The sequence below is a fragment of the Equus asinus genome, chromosome 1, assembly GCF_041296235.1.
Source record: "Equus asinus isolate D_3611 breed Donkey chromosome 1, EquAss-T2T_v2, whole genome shotgun sequence".
NCBI lineage: Eukaryota > Metazoa > Chordata > Mammalia > Perissodactyla > Equidae > Equus > Equus asinus.
In genome coordinates, this window is record NC_091790.1 from 179,839,625 (window position 1) to 179,863,015 (window position 23,391).

Here is a 23,391-nt window from a genome sequence, read left to right on the forward strand (position 1 = left end):
TAACATGATTCCTACGATTAGGAAGATGTTTCCCAGTTTTTTATTCTCAATCATAGACAGAACTCATGCTAAATTAGGGCAATTTTGGGAGTAATCAGATTCAGCCTCAGCCACACAGACCTAATCTGGATCATCACTGCCCCTCTGTGAGGTTTACTACTACTGTTTCTTTTCGTAAGCAAGGAAGTAGATACCAGCTCTCCTCTACTTCTTTTCTTTGTTCTTCTTCTTTGAAATCTTCAAAAAATTTGAAGTATTGTAGAGGGAAAAGAAACAAGTAGGATCTTTTCTCTGCCTGTATTCTTAACTGTAAACATTTTCTATAGTTTTGGGAGTTTGGGAAGGAGAAGGGCAAGAAGAAAAGTCTCAAAAAAAAAAAAAGAAGAGAGAGTTGCATACTTAATTTCTTTATTTTACACACCATCGTGGCTGCCCATGGAGCACTGAGAATGTACATCAGTATTACATTATTTGGTTTATTAGATACCAAATAGAATTCATTACAAAAGGTCTTAATTGATTGAGATATGCTACTCTCTCTCAGATTGCTCAGAAAATACATGCATTCTCTTTCTCTGATTCTTGAAGCCTTTGATGTCATCAAGGATCTCTTTAGTTGTAAAGGAAGGACTCTTGACTCATAAATTATTCATTCTTTATTTAGTCACCTGGGATCATTTCTTGTCTCAGTCATTCATTGCTCAGCACACTGTTTTGAACAGAGAAGTGAATTCATATAGGTGATAGAGAAAATATGTACTTTCTTGGGAGGAATCACAAAATATTGTGGTTGACAATTAGCTGAAATATCCATTTTTGAAAATATGTGCCACTCTAAATTGTATATGTATTTTTATCTGGTAACTTTGAAAACAAGTTTTGTACTTAAATATAAAACTTATATTTATCCCTATTTCATTTATCCTGTTCAATTAATTCAGCCCATGAATATCTTCTTTTTTTCAATATCTTAATTCTGTCACTTAACATGTGAGTTATTTGAACCAGATTTGGTAGGTCACTAACTTCAGTAAATTGCTATGTCCTCACCCAAGATGTTGATGACAGTGAAAACAGAATGTAGTACAGGACCTAGAAAATATTTGTACAGTTGGCATGGATCCACTGAACAGCAGTCTTAGCTCATGGCTATCCCACCAGTTATGAAACCAAATAACTGTACTACCATCTATTGCTTGTTTCTCTAGTTTGTCTTCAAGCCTATCAGGAAAGACATTCACAAATGGAATATTAATAACTATATTCACTCTCTCTGCATCATCCTCCCAGGCATGTTAGGCTCTGGACAGCCGGGTAGTCCTGGCACAAATAGATCTTCATATTAGTGGTCAGAAAGCCAAAAAGTTATAGGATGTGAAAGTACGTAAATGATAGGGGAAAAAAGAAAGACATAGGTCTATTGAAGTCCCTGCCAACAGTCAGTATCTAGAAGGTGACAAATTAGAAAATTACCCAATATGGCTCTTTTCCTAGTGGTGCCTCCCTATCCATGGGCGAAGAAGTTGGCATTCTGTTAAAAAAAAAATGCCTCTACCACTGTTCTCCATGTCTTTGTTTTGTTTTTGTTTTGTTTTGTTTCCTTTTTTCAGGCTCTACCTTTCACCTTTCATTCAGCATTCAGAACCCACAAATGATGGTTAATCTCAGAGTGAATTTTTGTGGCTACAACTCCACCTGACACTTCAGGAATGGTAATTTATGTCTATGAATTTCCAATTCTGGTTTTACTCTCAGATGTTGCTTTTCGGCTCTCCCTCTTCACCACACACTGAGGGCCAGTGTTAGCCGCACCAACACCAGCCATCACCCCTGGAAACAGAGCCTGCTTAAGGTACTGGGGTCTCTGCTGATCTAGAAGGAGAGTCTGAGTAAGGATGCTCAGAGAAGAGAGAATAGGATGAGGAAAAGTTTGGAAAATCCCTTGTTAGAAACTGCATACATTAGACAAGTTTGAGGAATCCACAGTAGCTGTCTTTAGTAAATATAATATGAAAATATTAGAAATCTACATAGCAGCTTTAAATTTAGACTTCCCCTTGAAATATGATAGGCTTCCACCTGTCTTCCAATTTTATGAAGAGGGTTTGGAAGAATATGAAAACACCATGTCAACCATGGTTGACAATTAGCAGTTTTCTTGGAGGAAAAGCTCAAAGGATAATAAAATGAAAAATCCATTTGGTGAAGTTTGAGAATTCTTTCCAGGCTGAGAAAGGGTCCTAGACATCAGACTTCAGCCTGTAGAGCAATTATTTCCCATGTGCTCAGGTCATTTTTTTCTGCATCACTGGTGCCCAATAAGCAAAACGGAATTTCAAAGTGTCTTTTCCAGACTATATATTATTGACTCCAAAGATTCTAAAGGATGTTTTGGAATATTAACAGCTGGTGTGCTGTTACTCCAATAAAATAAATAGTGAACTGACATTTGGAATGATTAGGTTTAGGTTGTTGCTACCGTCCTGCAAATCTTGGGCTTCTCAAATGAAAACATGACGAATGATGAAACTATGGTCACCCAAGAGACTCAATCAGAATATTATACTTTAACATATTCCTTATGACAATTTTCAGATTTACAGTTTGAAGTCCTAATCAATTGTAAATACCTATGTATTAACAGTTCCTCATCTCTGATGATGCCAAGACCCTTCCCAGAGCCAAAGGAGACTTGTCCCTCATGATGCACGGCTCTGCTGCTGCGCATACCAAACAGCTGCCATCAATTCTTATGGCCAAAGAAAAGGTGTTGAAATCTTAAGTCTAATTTGATCTGACCACCTTCCACATTTTACAAGGCTGTGTTTAACTGTCATTATCATTGTTGTTGCCCGCTCTTGGACATAATATAAATGATTATTATGTAACTTCATGAATTAATAGTGCATCCAAATACTAGGAGTTTCGAATTTTTTTCTCATGAGTGTTTATAATTTAGATAAAATAATCATGCTATTTTATAGGTAGGAGCAGGTTTAGAAATCACCTATTTCTAGCTAATCATTTTACAGATGCGTAAACTGTGTCCTCAGGTTAAAAATTAAATTAATAATAAAAGTAGATCTTGAATTCTTGTTCCTGAACTTTTTACTGATATTATTTCCACATTGATTCGTATTTTTTTTAAAGAGAGAGATTTAAAACCTCAAGTTCCCCCATTATTATTAACTTAGGAATGAAAGGCTTAATTTAATCATTAAAGTCTACGAAATTTTAGCAAAACATTTTAACAGTATTTCAGTTTTACTACTTAAAAATATAATCCATTGGGACCAGCCCAGTGGCGCAGCAGTTGGGTGCACACATTCTGCTTCAGTGGCCAGGGGTTCGCCAGTTCAGATCCTGGGTGCTGACATGGCACTGCTTGGCAAGCCATGCTTTGGCTGGCGTCCCACATATAAAGTAGAGGAAGATGGGCATGGATGTTAGCTCAGGGCCAGTCTTCCTCAGCAAAAAGAGGAGGATTGGTGGCAGATGTTACCTCAGGGCTAATCTTCTTAAAAAAAAAAATTAAAAAAATATATAATCCATTTTTTTAAAAAGATTTTATTTTTTTCCTTTTTCTCCCCAAAGCCCCCTGGTACATAGTTGTATATTCTTCATTGTGGGTCCTTCTAGTTGTGGCATGTGGGACGCTGCCTCAGCGTGGGTTGATGAACAGTGCCATGTCCGTGCCCAGGATTCCAACCAACGAAACCCTGGGCTGCCTGCAGCAGAGCGCGCGAACTCAACCACTCTGCCACGGGGCCAACCCCTAATCCATTATTTTGAAGATGGAAAAGCAGACATTATAAGTGATCCCTTATGCACATTCATAAATGTATCTCACAAAAAATAAATTTATGTATGTATGTATCTTTCAGGAATGTCATCCTTGCATAAAAATGGAGCCCTAAAATTTAGCCTATTTCAAAACTATCAGAAGTGGTGCTTATTAAAAGAAATTCTATCCTCAGAATGTTAAATATTCAAGTAGGTTGATGAAACAGCTGGAAAAACTGGAAAGGAGTTTTGTTGCTTTTTGTTTTCTTCCAAGGGCGGGGTGGAAAGGGAGATGTGAAGTTCAGAGCTATGTTTCTTGGTAGCATATTGGAAGATCTTAGAATCACTAGTTGATATAATTTTCATAGTGTATATCATTCCCATCATTTAGAGTGCTTCAGGAGGTTTCTCCTCCTGTCTGGGTCTATTAAGGTGTTCACGCAGCCTGCCATCTGAGAAGGAATTTTCCCTGGCGGCCGGCCGTGACCTAATTTCAAAGTTCTGGCAGACAAACGCAAGCAACTGAGAGCCCAGGTTTTTCTATTTAGCATATTAATCGCTTACATTTTCAGCATACAGCCAGGATGAGAGGAAACCCGTGAAAGATTTGCCAGCCTTTCTGAAATCAGGCTGATGGCACTCCTGTAGACCTCAGATTTTCTGTGCATGATTTCTTTTTTGCAGACATCTCTGAGCTTTCAGTTTCTGACTGCTATTTGTCTTGAACATATGCTATGTATAATGGAAAGTTTTCGGATTCTAGAAGATGCCAGAGTTTACTAGCATGTTGTCTAAGGAGAATTCTCTGCAGATGACTTTTTATTTCTTTAATTTCCTTTCACACTTGTTCCTGTAATCCAAGGAAGGACATTTCTTTCTTCTAAGAGCAGAAGTAAAAGTTTATACAGAGCCAAATGAGACACTGTTCTAATTTCTGATCATACGCATTCTTAGTGAGAGGATAAGAGAAATCTTATTGAATTAGCATTCAAAAGCTTATTACTCACGTTGGAGAAAAAAATGTCAGTGTTTGAAAATGTTATAGAATCTATTTTATGGGAAAATCTTTGGGCTTTACTGGGATTTTTTCCTATTTTATTTCTTGGTAAATATTGTTAAATGCTTACTTTTTTGCATTTGCAAGTTATAGAAAATGAAATTGTTCTTTTTGCAAGCAAATATTATTCCTAGGCTCGTCTCATTGACTGTTAACTTTCTTTCTTTTGATGGCATGATCTTTGGCCAAAGCATTTTTTTTTCTCTTTCCAGTAGTCTTAAGCTGCTAGTGCTATCCAAAAGGAAGTTTCATAATAAACATATTGGTGTTTTTAATTATCAAGTTGAAGATTTCATTTCTCTTCAGAGTTTAGCTAAAGGTCAGTGATAAAACTGATGGGAAAGCAAAGGACAGTTCTGAGAAATTGTGTATTTTTTTCCCTCCATATGTCTTGGGTTCATTTTTGGCTGTGCACTTTTTTCCCCTAGAGGCCTTTAGAGAGGGAATTAAGGAGAAGGACTCACCAAACAGGGCTGATTTGAAGAGAGAGGCCACTGACTTAGAAAGAAGGCAGGAGAATGATCTGCTAGCAGTCAAGACACTGAAAGATTATCTGAAGATAAGAATAAGACAAAAGATCGAGTATATGGGAGAATAGATTTCTTAAAGACCACCAGCTGAAGTTTGTGATTTTTCATACTCCTATCCCCCAAGTCGGCCATATTTTATCATTTTATACATAAATAAAAATGACTTCCAGGCTTATTTGATTACAGACTGAATTACTCTGTCACAGAATGACAAGCAATGACAAATAGGTTCCCCATAATGAAAAGTCTGGCAGACCCCATATTCTCAGTAAAAAGTGATAAAAGGGAACCAGACAGGTTTTTCTTTCATTCACTCTTTTACATGTGGGCTGTAGTGCTGTCAATCTCCATTCCATCATTAGGTCACCTGGAAGGTCTTACATTTGACAGGGCAATGTAAGTTTCAGGGAAATTTTTCTGACTAGCAACCCAAGGCCAATGTAGTAAAATTGGAAAGATCAATTAAATGACAGGAAATGCTTGCATAACGTAAATGTGTTTTGCCCACTTGTCAACATGGGTAGACGCATTTGTGTTCTAATAAGAGCAATGACAGAATTCCATTTTCAGACTCTAGACTTTTTAACAGAGGCAGTAGCAAATCATCGAAATGATGGGGTTTGCTTCTTTACTAGTTTTTATAAAACGACAACTTTCCCGTGCATTTCAAATACATACTCTAAAACCACACTGACTTTATGAATTAGCTAAATTGCCTGGGCACTCTTTCTAAATACAACTCATTCCTGGAGGTGGAGAAGACAGTGTGAGGATTGCGAGGCCATGGGATGGAGTTGGTGGTTTCCTTTGGTCACATAAAAGAGACTCAAAAGCTATTTGAATTAATGAATGTGTAAAGCTGTGAGTCAACAGAGACGTTTCTCTAAAGGAGAAGGTGAGGGATGTGAATCCCCCTTGTGCACCCCAAGTGATAGTCATTGTGAAGTAGTTATTGCGTATTTGGAAGAGGGGAATCGAAATGAAGAAAGGGTATTTTTTACTGTATTTAAACAGGAGATTCCATTATGTAATATTTTCAGTTTAGACTCAGAAAAGTAAATGACTTTCTCTGCAAAAGAGGAAAGCATAAATCTGTCTTCTTCACCATATGCCACAGGAAAAAACCCACAGATGTCAAAGAGAACAAAGGCTGGAGGGAGCAGACTAGCTGTACGGACCAGAGTCCTCCCCATTCCCAGTTCAGTAATAAAAAAAATTCAATATTTAATAATCATGTTAGGAAGGAAGAAAGCTGTTGTAAGATACACACTTAAAGTAAATTTTACCTGCAAGTACATGTGTTTCCAGACCTTCAGCTTTGCTCTCACCCCTGGGCCTTTGAGCATACTATTTCCTTTGTCTGGAAGTTCTGTTCTCTGTTTACCCTTTCTACTGTTCTGATTTGTCCTTTAGAACTCATGTCCTCATATCCTAGAGCTCTCTTCCTACAGCCTCTAACAGCCTATTACATAGGCCTCTCTGTCTTCATTTGCTTTCACTCCGACTAGAATTGGATCACCTCAAGGCACAGATGGCTTATGTCTTGTTTGTAATAGTGTCTCCAGCTCCTAGCACATCTCTGACACACATAGATAAACACGTTTATTAAATAAGTGTATTTATTAAAGCAAAATCTGAAACTCAGCAACAAGAACACATAACCGAAGAAATGAAGATTCTAATGTAGGCAAAACGGGCACAGAAATCATGGTATATGTGACAAATCTAGGAAAAGAAACCAGAACAGAAGAAACACTCAAACTCAAATCTTCTCTTATTTTCATGTATTCTGTTTTTCCACTTATTACAATGACAAAAGGTTGAGCTTTAGCCTAAAGCTGGGACTGTCACTTATGCATTAGAACCCATCTTTTTTGATTTCCCAAGGACTTTTCCAGTTTATTTAATATTTAAAATTTATTAAAGTTGTACACAATGTCTTGTGATTTTTAAATGTTGAAACAACTTTTGTCAGTTATTTGATTCTCCGTTTATTTTCTTGATGAGTTTTACCAGGTGTATTTCAGTTTTATGAGTCTTTTCAAAGAATTTACTTTTTACTTTGATTATTTCTGTTGTATTTGTTATTAATTCATTAGTATTAGTTCTTATTTTCTTCCATTTTCTTTGACTTTAATTTGCTGCATGTTTTCAAAATCTTGATAGATAGTCACAATAGCCTTTTTTCTTTACCAACATGTATATTAAAGGCTATAAATTTTCCTCTGAGCACAGATTTAGCTGTATCTACAGGTTTTGATTCAATTTTAAAAAGTCCCAGTTTCCACTTGTGATTTATTTTTTCATTTGCTTGTATTTAGATGTGTATTTTAAATTCTAAACTATTGTCTACTTTCTAGCTATGTTGTTGTACTGATTTTGAACTTAATTCCACTGAGGTGAGAGAACACACCTTTTGATTTCCTTCCTGGAAGCTTATTGATGCTTACTCTTTTCTTAGCACGTGGTCAATATTCTTCTCTGATTTCTTGAAAAGATTGCATAGGGTGCAGTCTTTGGATATGAGGTTCAATATAGGTCAAAATTTTAATTGTGATACAAATTAGACCAAACTTAGATCAAAATTTTAATTGTGATACTAATTTATATCCTTATTGACTTTTTTGGTCTGCTTTTTCTATCAGTTAATGAGAAAACTTTGTCACTATTTTCCTTTTTGTTTATTTCTCCTCTTAGTGCTTTCAAATCTGAATATAATTGTAGCCATGTTATAATTTTTCAGTAGACTGATGACTTCATTATTTTTATTTATTTTTACTAATGCTTCTTGCTTTGAAATCTATTTTGTCTGATATTAATATAGCTAAGCCAGCATTTTTGTGTTTTGTGTGTTTTGTTTTTTGGTCCATATTTGCACGGTCTATCTTTTTCAATCTTTCTATGCCCTTATATTAAAGGTATATCTTTTGTAAACAGCATTTAGTTGTTGTTTTATCTTTGTCTTTCTTCTAGGCTGAAATGTGCTTCCCCAGCCCCCCAATTCATATGTTGAAGTCCTAACCCCCGTACCTCAGAATATGGCTATTTGGAGATAGAGTCTTTAAAGAGGTGATTAAGTTAAAATGAGGACATTAGGGTGGGCTCTGATTCAACATGACTGGTATCCTTATATGAAGAGAAAATTTGGCCACAAACAGGTACAGAGGAAAGACCATGTGAAGACACAGGAAGAAGGTGACTGTCTACAAGCCCAGGACAGAAACTTCAGAAGGCATCAACCTTGCTGACAGCTTGATCTTGGAGACTTAGCCTGCAGAATTGTGAGAAAAAAATGTCTATTGTTTAAACCACCCAGTCTATAGTACTTTATTATGGCAGCCCTAGCACACTAATACAGTCTTCTGATTGGATTATTTAGCTTTTCTATATTTAGAATGTGTAGACTTGACATTATTACTAATCTATTTGGGTTTAATTTGCCTTCTTATTTGTTTTCTATTATTTCATACATTTATCTCTATTTTTTCTTTTGAATTAATTATTATTTTATTTTCCTCCTCTACTAGGTTATTAATTACATATTATATTACTATTTGTTTACTGGCCAACCCTAATGTTTATAACATACTTTCTTGACTCAAAGTCTAGCATATATTAGTACTTTCCATCACTTTCCGACAACGCTAGGACCACAGAACCTCTTCTACTTTTTGTGATGTGAGTGTTATATATTTTATTTCCAAATATATTTAAGCCCTATAATGCATTACTATTGATGCTGGTTCATAAAATCAACATTCTTTTAAATTTGCTTATATGTTTACACCCTTTTTTGCCCTTTATTCCTTTATACACTTCTGTCCTCCTTTTTAGAAGTACTTTCTCTCTGTATGGTAAGAGTATGTTTGGTTTTGTAAGAAAGTGCCAAAGTGTCTTCCAAAGTGACTGCACTATTCTGCATTACCACCTGCAATGAATGAGAGCATCTGTTGTTCCACATTCTAATTAGCACTTTGTGCTATCAGTGTTCTGGGTTTTGGCCATCCTAATAGGTATGTAGTGGGATTTTATTGTGTTTTAATTTGCATTTCCCTGATGACATATGAGATGAAGCATCTTTTCCCATGCTTATTTGATGTCTGTATATCTTCTTTGGTGATGTGTCTGTTAAGGTAAGGTTTGGCTCATTTTTTAATCAGGTAGTTTGTTTTCTTATTGTTGAGTTTTAAGAGTTCTTTGCATATTTTGGATAACAGTCCTTTATGAGATGTGTCTTTTGCAAATATTTTCTCCCAGTCTGTGGCTTGTCTTCTCATTCTCTTGATATGTCTTTTGGAGAGCAGAAACTTTTAATCTTAATGAAGCTCAGCTTACCAATTGTTTCTTTCATGGATCGTGCCTTTCGTGTTGTGTCTTAAAAGTCATCACCATATCCAAAGTTTTTCTTTTATTTTTTGTATTTTATTTTTATACTGCTATTGTGTATATAAATATAGTGATAATATGAGGTTCTGGATAAAGTTTTCTGCTTTAAGTGATGACTTACTTTTGCTTTTAGGTAAAGTTAAGGTAAAGATACATTACATCAACTTAATTAGGAATTGAGCTGATTTATACTTAGACTTCAGTCCCTGTACAGAATACTTTTGATGCCCTCTCAGAGACTTTTGGTCTTGTTTGTCTCTGGCTCCCTAGATCACTTGCTTTGCTCTACTTATTAACCAACTCCACACAAGATTCATCATAGATTCTTATATTTCTTGATATTTTTCTTTCTCTGGCTTCTTTAGGATTGACTTGGGTTATTTATTATCTATATTCCCCTGCTACCAGTTACCTCATTAATTATACATTCTTTAACTTTTCTTTCGTTGATTGTCCTAGAGATTAAAGTGTAAATCCTCGATTTATCAAACTCGAATATTACTTGGCATTTTCACCTTCTTCACAGAAAATACAGCACCGTAGAATACTTTAACTAGATTTGCCAGTCTCCTGACCTGTTTTCTGTTTTTAATGTGTATTTCTAACCACACAAGCATTATTAATGTTATTTCTCACAGCCAATATTCATTTAGCTTTGCTTGCATTTTTCATTGCTCTTTATTCCTTCCGAAAATTCCAAACCTAGATTTGGGATCATTTTCTTTCTACCTAAAAAACACTCTTTAATATTTTACTTAGTGTAAATCTACTGGTGATCAATTCTTTCAGCTTTTATTTTTCTGAAAATGTCTTTATTTTACTTTCATTCCTGAAGAAGATTTTTTTGATTACTGAATTCTAGACTGGTGGTTATTTCCTTTTAACATTCTGGCTTCCATTTCTTTTCCTTGTTGATATGTCAGTCTGGTTGTGTATTTAAATAAGTTTTGCATATCCTGTATGGAAAATTATAAACATAATTTAAGACAGTATAATCTTATCTTCCTCCAGTGAGAATTTATTTTTTCTCTGGTAGATGGTTATGAGGATCAATAACCAGGGAACATCTTAAGCCAATTTCAGGAACTGAGTTAAATCGAAGCTTATTACCCATAAGGGATAAAACTTTGCATTTGTAACTCAAAGATGGAGAATATCTCTTTCCCCTTGGTGGGGTCTTGGTTCCAATTTTTGTTCCTCTAACACATAAAGCAGTCATAAGCACTGCTCAGCTTTTCAGCTACTCAATATTCTTTTCTGACATCAGCAGTCACTTCTTGGGGGAAAGTGACATTAAATGTCAGACATGTCAGACTTGCATTTCATAGTGCCCTGGACCTTGGCCCATAATTCTTAACCACTGTGTTAGCTCTCCCATGCTCTCGCACAGATTTTTTTCTTTATCCTGCTTTTGTAATTTTCCTCATTGGGTGAAGTGGTATGAATGACCTATTCTCCATATCTTTTAAACTAATTCTAATCAGATTTTGGCCACATATGTCCTAATCCATTCATACTACTACAACAAAATATCACAGACAGGGTGGCTTTTAAACAACAGAAATTTCCCACAGTTCTGGGGACTGGAAATCCAAGATCAGGTTGCCAGCATGATTGGGTATTGGAGAAGGCCCTCTTCTGGGTTGCAGATTGCCAAATTCTGTCTGAGTCCTCACATGGTAGAAGTGGCTAGGGAGTTCTGTGGAGCCTCTTTTATAACAGCACTGACTCTAATCATGAGTGCTCTTATTTCATGACCCAATCACCTCCCAAAGACCCCAACTCCTAATACCATCAGCTTGGGGATATGGATTTCAACATATGAATTTTGGAAGAACAAAAACTCAGACCGTAGCTCCATACTCTACTGAAAGTAGTATGATAAAGACTATCCTGCTTGTTTCTAAATCCAGTTGTCTATTTTCATTTCTCATGTTATTTGATGTATCAGTAGCATTTGCCATAATTGTTGACTATAATTTATCATCTAAACTGAGATAGATTTGACAGTAATATGTGGACACTATTAATAATTAGACTGGGACGACAATCACAAACTAGTAGTGTGGTGGACAAACTGGGGCAAATGGTCACTCTCTTCCCATGCCTTATAAGACATTATGTTTTCTTCTGCTTCACTGGTTGCTCCTTTTAGTTCCCTATGCTGGTTCCTCCCTTTCTTCCTGACTATATGGAAGTGTTTTAGAGTTCTGTCTATGATTCTCTTCATTCAATCTATGCTTATCCTACTTATTATGTTATTCAGTCTTGTGCTTTTAAACGTCACTTTGATGACAGTGACTTCAAAATGTATCTCCTGAGCCCAGAGCTGTTTCTTAAATCAACTTTAATGCACAGCTGTCTGCTCAACAGCTCTACTTGAATTTCTAGTAAACATCTAATAAATATCTAAAACTCCACAGATCCAAATCTAGATTCTTGATCTTTCTCCCAAGCCTACTCCACTTTCCGCCTTCCTCATTTGAGTTGATGGCAAATTCATCCTTCTAATTTCTCAGGCCAATATCACTGAGGTCATCCTTGACTTCTCTCTTTCTTTCACACTCCATATTCAATCTGTGGCAAATCTTGTTGACACTTTCTTCAGACTATAGCCAGAATTCAACTAATTTTCACTAATCTTCTGCTACTACCCTGATCCAAGACACATCGTGTATCGCTGAACTACCCTAATAGTTTTTTAACTGGCATTTCTCTGTCTGCCTTTGGCCCCATACTCTCCAAGCCTATTTTCAACACAGCAATCAGGATGATTCTCACAAACTTAAGATCATGTCACTCTTCTGCCCATTTCACTGAGTAAAAGTTAAAGTTATTATTTGTTCTACAAAGTAAGAGCCCTCTGTGCTCTAGAATCCTTTCACTTCTCTGACCTATCTCTATCACTCTCTTTTTTGTGCACTGGCCACCTATGTTTTATGTGCAACAGTCGTGCTCCTGTTTTAGGACTATTGCACTGCCTGGCGTGCTTCTGCTTAGCCAACCTGCAAAGAAGCGACCTCCCAAAGTTCCAAGTCTTTGCTCACTTTAGGACTATTCTAGCTAAAATTGTAATCTGTACCCCATTTATAGCACTTCCTAACTTGCTCTCTATTTTGTTTTTCCCACGACACGTCCCACCTTTTAAGACACTGCTCTGATGTGGAGTACCCAAGCAGTGATCTTCATCTGTTTATCTACCGATGGGTCCCACACGCTTTAGAGAATATCTGGCACAAAGTAGTTTTCAATAAATATTTATAAAATGGATTAGTGAAATACACTGACTAAAAAGATCACCTGCTCCTTAGTGAAAAGCAGTTAATAGCTAATATCAAAGTGTTCATAACAATATATATTAGTTTTGCTTGGTTTGTTAAAAATTTCTTTAAAATTCCAGATTATAGGTTCACTTATTTTCAATAAATCATTTATTCCTTTTTATCAGGTTTTGAGGTAGGAATTCAGAATTGTTATAAGGATGCCATATTTGGATACGGTTTCTTGAATATTATTTGAAGATTTTGATGCTCAGCGGGCAGAAACAAGAAAGCAGTATTCCTTACTGAATCCATCTAGATGAAGCTTATGTTTGCCAGGATGAATTAGACATTACATTCAGAGCACTGGCCCCGATCGCCTATGTAATTAACATAAGGAATATTTATTGAGCATCTACTATAAACCAGGCACTGTACTACAGTATTTGTACAGATATTGTCCTGCCTCTACCAGATCAGAGCAGATGCAGAAGAGTTCCGAGTCTGCCTCAAATGTTTCCTTTACTTTTTCTCTGCGTCAACTTTCTCTGACTGCCGTCAGCTTTCCCATTTCCCTTAAAGGCCAGAGAAAAACTTGGTGGAGTGTGGGTAACAAATGATTATATTTGGAGTTCTCTATACAATATGATTCATTTTTTGATTCTGAAGTAATTATTTTATTGAATCACAGACTGTCGGGACTTGAAGAACTATAGCAAACAAATCCCAGCTTGTGTAATCATTTAAAAATGGCTGTTTTTTTCCTCCTTTAATATCTTATTTTAGCCTTTAAGCAATCCTTTGAGGTGCCAATCCTTATAGTCATATTATAGGTGAGGAAACGGGCTCAGTAAAATATCCTATCTGCCCAAGACTTCACTGTAGCAGAACAACTCTAAATATACCATTTTTCTCATAGCATACAGCTACCAATAAAACATGGGGAACTGCAGTTGATTTGTCTGATTAAGTTTGACACAGAAAGGAGGAAAATAAATAAGGTAACGGAGCAATTTTCTTCAGAGAATATACAGAGATTTGATTGAGCTTTCCCAGTCTTACCACCAAATAGCCTGCCCTTTGTTTGATGTGAATTTTAGAACAGGGAAAGAAATAACTGATTCATTTTTGCTCCAGACATAGCATGATCGGAAAGCTGGAAATATTCCTTTTTGATAACTTTATCACTGCTTTCTTTACCCAATTTTATTTTTGAAGTGAAAATCAGAACACTTTTTCTTGGTCACAGTGATGAATGATAATTTGCTGATTTTGTTTTTAACCTGGAGAATTTCTCAGTACAGTGCACTATTTTATATAATATCTTTGCAGATTACATTTAAGAGAATTTGGGGGTTAATCCTAAAAATTAAAACTCATGTGATTTACAACATGTCTAATCTTATATCAACGTTAATAACCCTTTTGATAATAATTTATTTTGTGGGATTTTTAAGAAATAACTTTTTCCTGTCATCAAATAATATTTCTTGCAAAAATTCTTTAAAAACACGTGAACAAAAATTAGAAAGTAAGATATCATTATTCCTTTACACTAGAGAAAATAGCTGTTACCATTCTGGTGAATATCCTTTTATATATGAATTATATATATAATTACAAAAATGAAAGCCATCTGTGCATACTGCTTTTTAACTTTTTTTTTTTTTTACCTAAAATGTATTTTTAACTTCTTCCTAAGTAATTACCTATTTTTCTACTGTGTCGTTTTCTGCTATATTTGTGTCCCCCAGCATTTTTCTTCTATGATATTACTCCATCTTGCCATCTGAAGTAGTTACTCTGCGAAATTTTGTGTTTTATTCTCTTTCCTGCTTTTTAAAAAACACTTTCATGGTAACATACTCAGAAGTATGCATAATATATAAATGGACAGCTTAACGTGCTATCTTAAAGTAATCTCATGTATAAGCACCATATGTAACTGCCACCCTGATGCATCTCTGTTTAACTTCTAGTGCTCTGCAGAACATAAATTAAAACCACTCACCTAAGGCAGCTGGCCACAGCAGCACAGAAGGAGTTTTTAGAGAAAGAGATTCTAATAAAGGAATTTGAAAATTAATAGAGAGTAGGAAAAGAAGTTACCGGAGAGGATAGTGCCATACTAGATAACAAAATAAAGAGCTAAAAACACAGGAGAGAGCAGCACAAAGCCTCAAGATCCTCAAAAGAGTTGAGCAAGATGAATGCTGAGACTTGTCCCCTGGATTGGGAAATAGCAGGACACGGATGCCATTTTTGCAGGGTGGCTTGATGGAGTAAATGAAGGGAGGCGGTCAGACTGAAATGGAGTGGATTAACAGTTTAGAGTTTTCTTTCTAGAAGCTCAGCAGAGAAAGAAAAGAAACAGAAGAAATAGAAGAGAATGTTTTGACAGGACACTTTAATCGCAGAAGTTTATGGTAGTTTTATTAGTTTGTTTTTACAAGAACAGAGATTTGAGTATCTCTATAGCCTGAGGGAAAAAGCCAAGAAGTAGTAAATTGTTGCAGGTGGGAAGCCGAGAGCACCTTGCTGGGGAGAGTGGAACCTTGCAATCAGGTCATGGAAAGGGAACGAGGTGTGAATGGAAGGATCTGAAGCTGATCTCCTAAGAGTGGAGGACAGAAGGGATTAAGGTAAGTATGATGAATGTCTACTTGAAGCAGAGGGCATTTTCTTTCTGACATCTGTTTTCTTGGTGAAATCATTTCCTAATGTTGATAAGGGCAACCTCAACATTTTGGAATGTTTTAGGAGAATGGGAGATGGTGCAATAGAAATAATGTAAAAGAAAGAAAGACAGATGTTGAAAGGCCAAATGAACTGCAACTCGTGTACCAGTATTCGTACCAATCTGAAGGTTGTATATAACTTTTTCTCCTGTAGCACTTAAGAAGGCTGGGTTAGGGAAATGAGGATTTTTTTCTCATGTTGGAGGTATGTAGGCCAAGTGGGAAGGGAGACAGTGCATTTTACTTTCTGTGATCAATCATGGACTCTAGACTGGGCAGGGAAGGAAGTGGGACCAGAGGTTTATTGAGGAGGGGAAGGATCAAGGGGTTTGAGAGGTGTGTGTAGTCAAAACTCAAAGCAGCCTGAGGCAAGTGATGCAACAGCTAGAAGCAGGTAAGCAAGCTGGTCGTCAGAGTTTAGAATACATGCACTTAAGCTGCCACATTTTAGAAGGTAAGGATTGCAGTGACTACATAAGGAAAACATATATTGATAGTCTTCCTTAAACATGGTTTTAAGACATGTTTAAAGGAAATAGGCTAAAATTGTATTTAAAACTGATGAGGCTCTGATTGATAGCTATAGATTTATAACACATTTATTCCAACAGAATTAAGTTCCTGAGCTATTAGGAACTTGCTAATAAGGTTGACAAATGATAATGCTATAAAAAAGGAATTCCTGGCTTGAGAATACTAAAGAATATAAAGCTTATGGAAATTATTAAAAAAGATAAGTCGAGGTCAGTCTTTCTAACTTTAGCAAGCGCTGTCTAGGCTGTCTTTCTAAAAATCTCTGGAGTTGTCTCATGGGATGCTGCGTGTTTCTACTATATATTTGTAGCATGCATAGCACAGAAGGAAAGAAAGAAGGAGATGCAGTTTTTGAAATTGCTAATTCAAGTTGAGCATAAAAATATCTACTGACCTAGCACCATTCTGTCAATTTTCCTCTCTTTTCCTGTGTTGCTTGAGATGTATGCACCCTAAAAGGATGGGTAGAAGCTATTAGTAATCTGTCATGAAAAGAAATTGATTTTTTTTTGAAACTTTAAAAATGCATCACACCCAAGAGCTCTTTGGTACTTTGCAGAGATGGATAGGCTCAATAATTTATTTATAGTGAGTTCAGAGCTAGGTAAGGTTAATCAAAGAAATTTCTTTTACGGTCTCAGGAAGATTTAAAAAGAAACAGAATGCTGGAATTAGTTACTTTATGCAAATTCTCTTGTTCACTTAATCTAAACCTATCTCTTAACTAACTTCACAGTAGCTGATTATCCAGGTATTTGATTCAGTTACTTTAGTGAAAATGACAAACACAATATGTGTAAAGTGTTACTGCAGATATTTATCATTATGAATTACATAGGCAATAGAGTCTATATCTAAGATCAAATGCATCCTGTTAAGCAGTGCCCATCTGAGACTTTGTATGACCTCGCATTTTGACTGTTTCATCTAGTAGGAGTACAGGCATACCTAGGAGATATTTCAGGTTCGATTCCAGACCACAACAAAAAAGGGAATGTGACAATAAAGCCAGTCACACAATTTTCTTGGTTTCCCAGTGCATTAAAAGTTATGTTTACACTATAAGTGTGCAAAAGTCTATTAAGTGTGCAATAGCAGTATGTCTAAAAAAAGTCTGTACTTTAATTTAAAAAATATTTATTACTAAAAAATCCTCACCATCATCTGAGACTTCAGTGAGTCATAATCGTTTGCTCGTGGAGGGTCTTGCCTCGATGTTCATGGCTAGTGACTGACTAGGCTGGTGGTTGCTGAAGCTTGGGATGGCTGTGGCAATTTCTTTATTTTTTTTTCAGTTATTTTACTGAAGTCATAATGGTGAATTTTCTGTGTAGTCTGCATCATGCTAACCACCAACAGTCTAATTTTTATCCATCACCATGTGTATGTGCCCCTTTACCCCTTTTGCCCACCCCCAACCTCCTTCCCCTCTGGTAACCACTAATCTGTTCTCTTTGTCCATGTGTTTGTTTATCTTCCACATATTAGTGAAATCATATTGTGTTTGTCTTTCTCTGTCTGGCTTATTTTGCTTAACATAATACGCTCAAGGTCCATCCATGTTGTTGCAAATGGGACAGTTCTGCCTTTTATATGGCTGAGTAGTATTCCATTATAGTAGTATTCCACATCATCTTATCTATTCATCAGTTGACGGGCACTTGGGTTACTTCCACATCTTGGCTATTTTGAATAATGCTGCAATGAACATAGACGTGCACAAGTCTCTTTGAATTGTTGATTTCAAGTTCTTTGGATAGATACCCAGTACTGAGACAGCTGGATTGTATGGTATTTCTATTTTTAGTTTTTTGAGAAATCTCCATGGTGTTTTCCATAGTGACTGCAGTAGTTTGCATTCCCACCAGCAGAGTGTGAGGGTTCCCTTTTCTCCACATCCTCTCCAACTTTTGTTATTTTTTGTCTTGGTAATTATAGCCATTCTAATAGGTGTGAGGTGATATCTCATTATGGTTTTGATTTGCACTTCTCTAATAATTAGTGATGTTGGACACCTTTTCATGTGTCTGTTGGCCCTCTGTATATCTTCTTTGGAAAAACCTCTGTTCATATCCTCTGCCCATTTTTTGATCAAGTTGTTTGTTTCTTTGTCTTTGAGTTGTATAACTTCTTTGTATATTTTGAATATTAACCCCTTGTTGGATATACGATTTGCAAATATTTTCTCCCAGTTTGTTGTTTCCTTTGCCTTGCAGAAGCTTTTTAGTCTGATGTAGTCCATTTGTTAACTTTTTCTTTTGTTTCCCTTGCCTGAGTAGACTTGGTATTCGAAAAGATGTTGCTAAGACCAATGTCAAAGAGTATACTGCCTGTATTTTCTTCCATGAGTTTTACAGTCTCAGGTCTTACATTCAAGTCTTTAATCCATTTCCAGTTAATTTTTGTGTATGGTGCAAGATAATGGTCTAATTTCATTCTTTTGCATGTGGCTGTCCACTTTTCCCAAAAGCATTGATTGAAGAGACTTTCCTTTCTCCATTGTATGTTCTTGGCTCCTTTGTTGGAGATTAACTGTCCATACATGTGTGGTTTTATTTCTGGGCTTTCAATTCCATTCCATTGATCTTTGTGTCTGTTTTTGTGCCAGTACTATGCTGTTTTGATTACTATAGCTTTGTAATATATTTTGAAGTCAGGGATTGTGATGTCTCCAGCTTTGTTCTTCTTTCTAAGGATTGGTCTTTTGTTGTTCCATACAAATTTTTGGATTCTTTGTTCTATTTCTGTGAAGAATGTCATTGCGATTCTGATTGAGATTGCATTGAATCTTTAGATTGCTTTAGGTAACATGAACATTTTAATTGCGTTTGTTCTTCCAATCCATGAGCATGGAATATCTTTCCATTTCTTTTTATCTTCTTCAATTTCTTTCAATAACGTCATATAGTTTTAAGTGTATAGGTCTTTCACCTCTTTGATTAAATTAATCCTAGATATTTTATTCTTTTTGTTGTGATTGTAGTTGGGATTGTATTCTTGACTTGTCTTTCTGCTAGTCTGTTATTAGTATATAACAATGCAACTGATTTTTGTAAATTGATTTTTTATCCTGCAACTTTGCTGTAATTGTTGATTATTTCTAAGAGTTTTCTGATGGATTCTTCAGGGTTTTCTGTATATAGAAACATGTCATCTGCAAACAGCAAGAGTTTCACTTCTCCTTTTCCAATATGGAAACCTCCAGTACTATGTTGAATAGGAATGGTGAGAGAGGACACCCTTGTCTTGTTCCTATTCTCAGAGGGATGGCTTTCAGCTTTTCACTGTTGGTATGATGTTGGCTGTGGGTTTGCATATATAGTCTTTATTATGTTGAGGTACTTTCCTTCTATACCCATTTTATTGAGAATTTTTATCAAAAATGGATATTGGAGCTTGTCAAATGTTTTCTCTACATCTATTGAGATGATCATGTGATTTTTATTCCTCAGTCTGTTAATGTGATGTATCACATTGATTGATTTGTGTATGTTGAACCACACCTGCATCCCTCATATAAATTCCACTTGATCATGGTGTATGATCCTTTTAATGTATTGCTGTATTTGGTTTGCCAATATTTTGTTGAGGATTTTTGCATCTATTTTCATCAGCAATATTGGCCTATAATTTTCCTGCTTTGTGTTGTCCTTGCCTGTTTGGGGTATCTGGGTAATGTTGGCCTTATAAAATGAGTTAGGAAGTATTCCATCTTATTCAATTTTTTGGAATAATTTGAGAAGGATAGGTGTTAAATCTTCTTTGGATGTTTGGTAGAATTCTCCAGAGTAGCCATCTGGCCCTGCATTTTTGTTTTTTGGGAGGTTCTTGATTAATGTTTCAACCTCTTTATTTGTGATTGGTCTATTCAGATTCTCTATTTCTTCTTGACTCAATTTTGGAAGGTTATACGAGTCTAAGAATTTATCCGTTTCTTTAGGTTATCCAATTTGTGAGCATAAAGTTTTTCATGTATTCTCTTATAGTTCTTTGCATTTCTGTGGTATCCATTGTAATTTCTCCTCTTTCATTTCTAATTTTATGTATTTGAGGCTTCTGTCTTTTTTTCTTGGTGAGTCTGGCTAAGAGTTTGTCAATTTTGTTCATCTTCTCAAAGAATCAGCTCTTAGTTTTATTGATCCTTTCTACTGTTTTCTTTTAATCTCTATTTCATTTATTTTTGCTCTAATTTTTATTATTTCCCTCCTTCTGCTGACTTAAGGCTTTGTTTGCTGTTCTTTTTCTAGTTCTTTTAACCACTTGTGCTGCATTCTATAAGAGTTAGTCTGTTGTATTTTCATTTTCATTTGTCTCCAGGTGTTTTCTAATTTTGCCTTTGACTTCCACATTGATCCAATGCTTGCAATGATCAATAGCATGTTGTTTAGTATCCACATATTTGTGAGTTTCCCAGCTTTTTTCTTGTAGTCGACTTCTAGTTTCATAGCATTATAGACAGAAAAGATATTTGATATGATTTCAATCTTTTTAAATTTATTGAGACTTGCTTTGTTTCCCAATATATGGTCTATCTTTGAGAATGTTCCATGTGCCCTTGAGAATAACGTGTATTCTTCTCTTTTTGGATGGAACACTCTTTCTATATATATCTATTAAGTCTATCTGATCAAGTGTTTCATTTAAATCCACTATTTCCTTGTTGACTCTCTGTCTGGATGACCCATCCTTTGATGTAAGTGGGGTTTGAGCTCCCCTACTACTACTGTGTTGCTGTTAATTTAGGTCTGCTAATAGTTATTTTATATACTTTGGTGCTCCTGTGGTAGGTATATATATATTTATAAGTGTTACGTCCTCTTGGTGGAAAGTCCCTTTTATCATTGTATACTGCCCCTCTTTGTCTCTCACTGTCTTTTTATGTTGAAGTCTGCTTCATCTGATATAAGTATGGCAACTCCTGCTTTCTTGTTTGCCATTTGCTTAGAGTATTCTCTTCCATCCCTTCACTCTGAGCCTATGTTTGTGTTTAGTGCTGAGATGTTTTTCCTGGAAGCAGCATATTGTTGGGTCTTGTTTTTTAATCCATTTAGCTGCTCTGTGTCTTCTGATTGGAGAATTCAACCCATTTACATTTAGAATGATTAGTGATATATAAGGGCTTAATACTGCTATTTTATCTCTTGTTTTCCAGTTCTTCTGTTTCTATTGTTTCTTTTTCCTTGTATTTCTGTCTGCCATTTCAGTTTGGTGGTTTCCTGTCATGGTTTTCTCTTTTTTTAATGAATTGTGGCTCTACTCTGATTTTTTGTTTAGTGGTTACCTTGAGGTTTGTGTAAAAGATCTTGTAGATGAGATAGTCCATTTTCTGATAGCCTCTTGTCTCCGTTAGCCTAGGCAGGTTCCATCCCTTTCCTCTTCCCTTTCTGAGTTATTTTGTTAATAATTAGTCTGTTTTGTGTTTTGAGTTTGTGACTAAGTTAAAGTGTTTATAGTTACTTTTGATGCTTTCCTTCCCTTTATCTTTTAAGTTATAATTAAGTTTTTGCTTTCCTGTTCTGAAAGAGAGCTGCAATTTTCTGATTTTGTCTATTTATCTCTTTGCTCAAAGCTTTGTAGACTTTTTCCCCTTTCTTTCAAGTGTGAGGGCATCCTTAATAATTTCTTGTAGGGGAGGTCTGGTGACAATGAACTCCTTCAGTTTTTCTTTATCTGGCAAAGATTTTATTTCTCCATGGTATCTGAAGGATAGTTTTACTTGATAGAGTATTCTAAGTTGAAAGTTTTGTCTGTCAGTATTTTGAATATATCATTCCATTCTCTCATGGTCTGTAGGGTTTCTGCTGAAATATATGCTGAAATCTTGATAAAGGTTTCTTTGTAGCTTATTTTCTTCTGCCTTACTGCTCTTAATAGTTTTTCTTTCCCATTGACTTTTGCAGGTTTTGTGTTATGTGTCTTTGAGCAGGTCTTTTAGCAATGATGTAATTAGAGATCTATTGACTTTGTGTATTTGTAAGTCTAGTTCTTTCCCCAGGTTTGGGAAATTCTCAGCTATTATTTCTTTGAACAAGTTCTCTCCTCCTTTCTTCCCCTCTTCTCCCTCTTGAATACCTATAATCCTTATGTTGCCTTTCCTAATTGAGTTGGATATTTCTCAAACAATTCCTCCATTTTTTAAAAATCTTGGTACTCCTCCACCACCTGAAGCTTTTCTATATTTCTAGCCTCTGAATCACTAATTCTTTCCTCCATAACATCAACTCTATTTTAAGGATTCCATATTATTTTTTAATTTCAATAATTATGTTCTTCATATCCAGAATTTCTGCTTAGCTTTTCTTTTTTTTTTTAATAGTTTCAATCTCTTTGGTGAAGTATTCCTTCTTCTCATTAATTTTATTCTGGAGCTCATTGAACTGTATGTCTGAGCTTTCTTGTAACTCATTGAATTTCTTAATGACAGCTATTTTGAATTCTTTGTCATTTAGATTGTAAATTTCTATGACTTCAAGGTTGGTTTCTGGAGAGTCATCATTCTCCTTCTGCTCTGAATTGTTGCTATAGTTTCTGATAGTGTTTGATTAACTAATCTTTTGCCAGAGCATTTATGGTTGCATATCAGGTTTCAGATTCTACCTGCTACCACCAGGGGAAAGTAGCTGTGTTTCTGATCTCACCCCATCTGCTGCAAGTTGTTGGGTACTATGGGTCATTGCACTAGCTAGGAAAGCATTCATGTGGGTGCATAGATCTGCCACCACCTCTTCTTACAGTGGCTCTGGCTGCTGTGCTTGGCGGACTCAGCCTTCCCACAGGGCCTGAGCCTGGGCCTCTCCTTGGGACTGCAGCAGCACTGTGGGCCCCCCAACTGTACAGGAAAGCAATCCCATGGGGGCTCAGGACTGCTGCCACCTGTTCCCACAGTTGTGCCAAGGTGTGCTCCCACTTTCAGGGCCACAGAAGTAATATAGGTGCTTTCACTGGCTGGGAGAGCTTTTGCATACATGTTCAGGACTGCTGTGGGGGAAGGAAGTACTCACTTATCTCCACCACTTCCCAGGGGGCCGTCCATCCATCCTAAGATGTATAGCTGCGTAGGTCTCTCCGTCATCCTATTGTGCTGTGTGGGTATCCTCCATTGA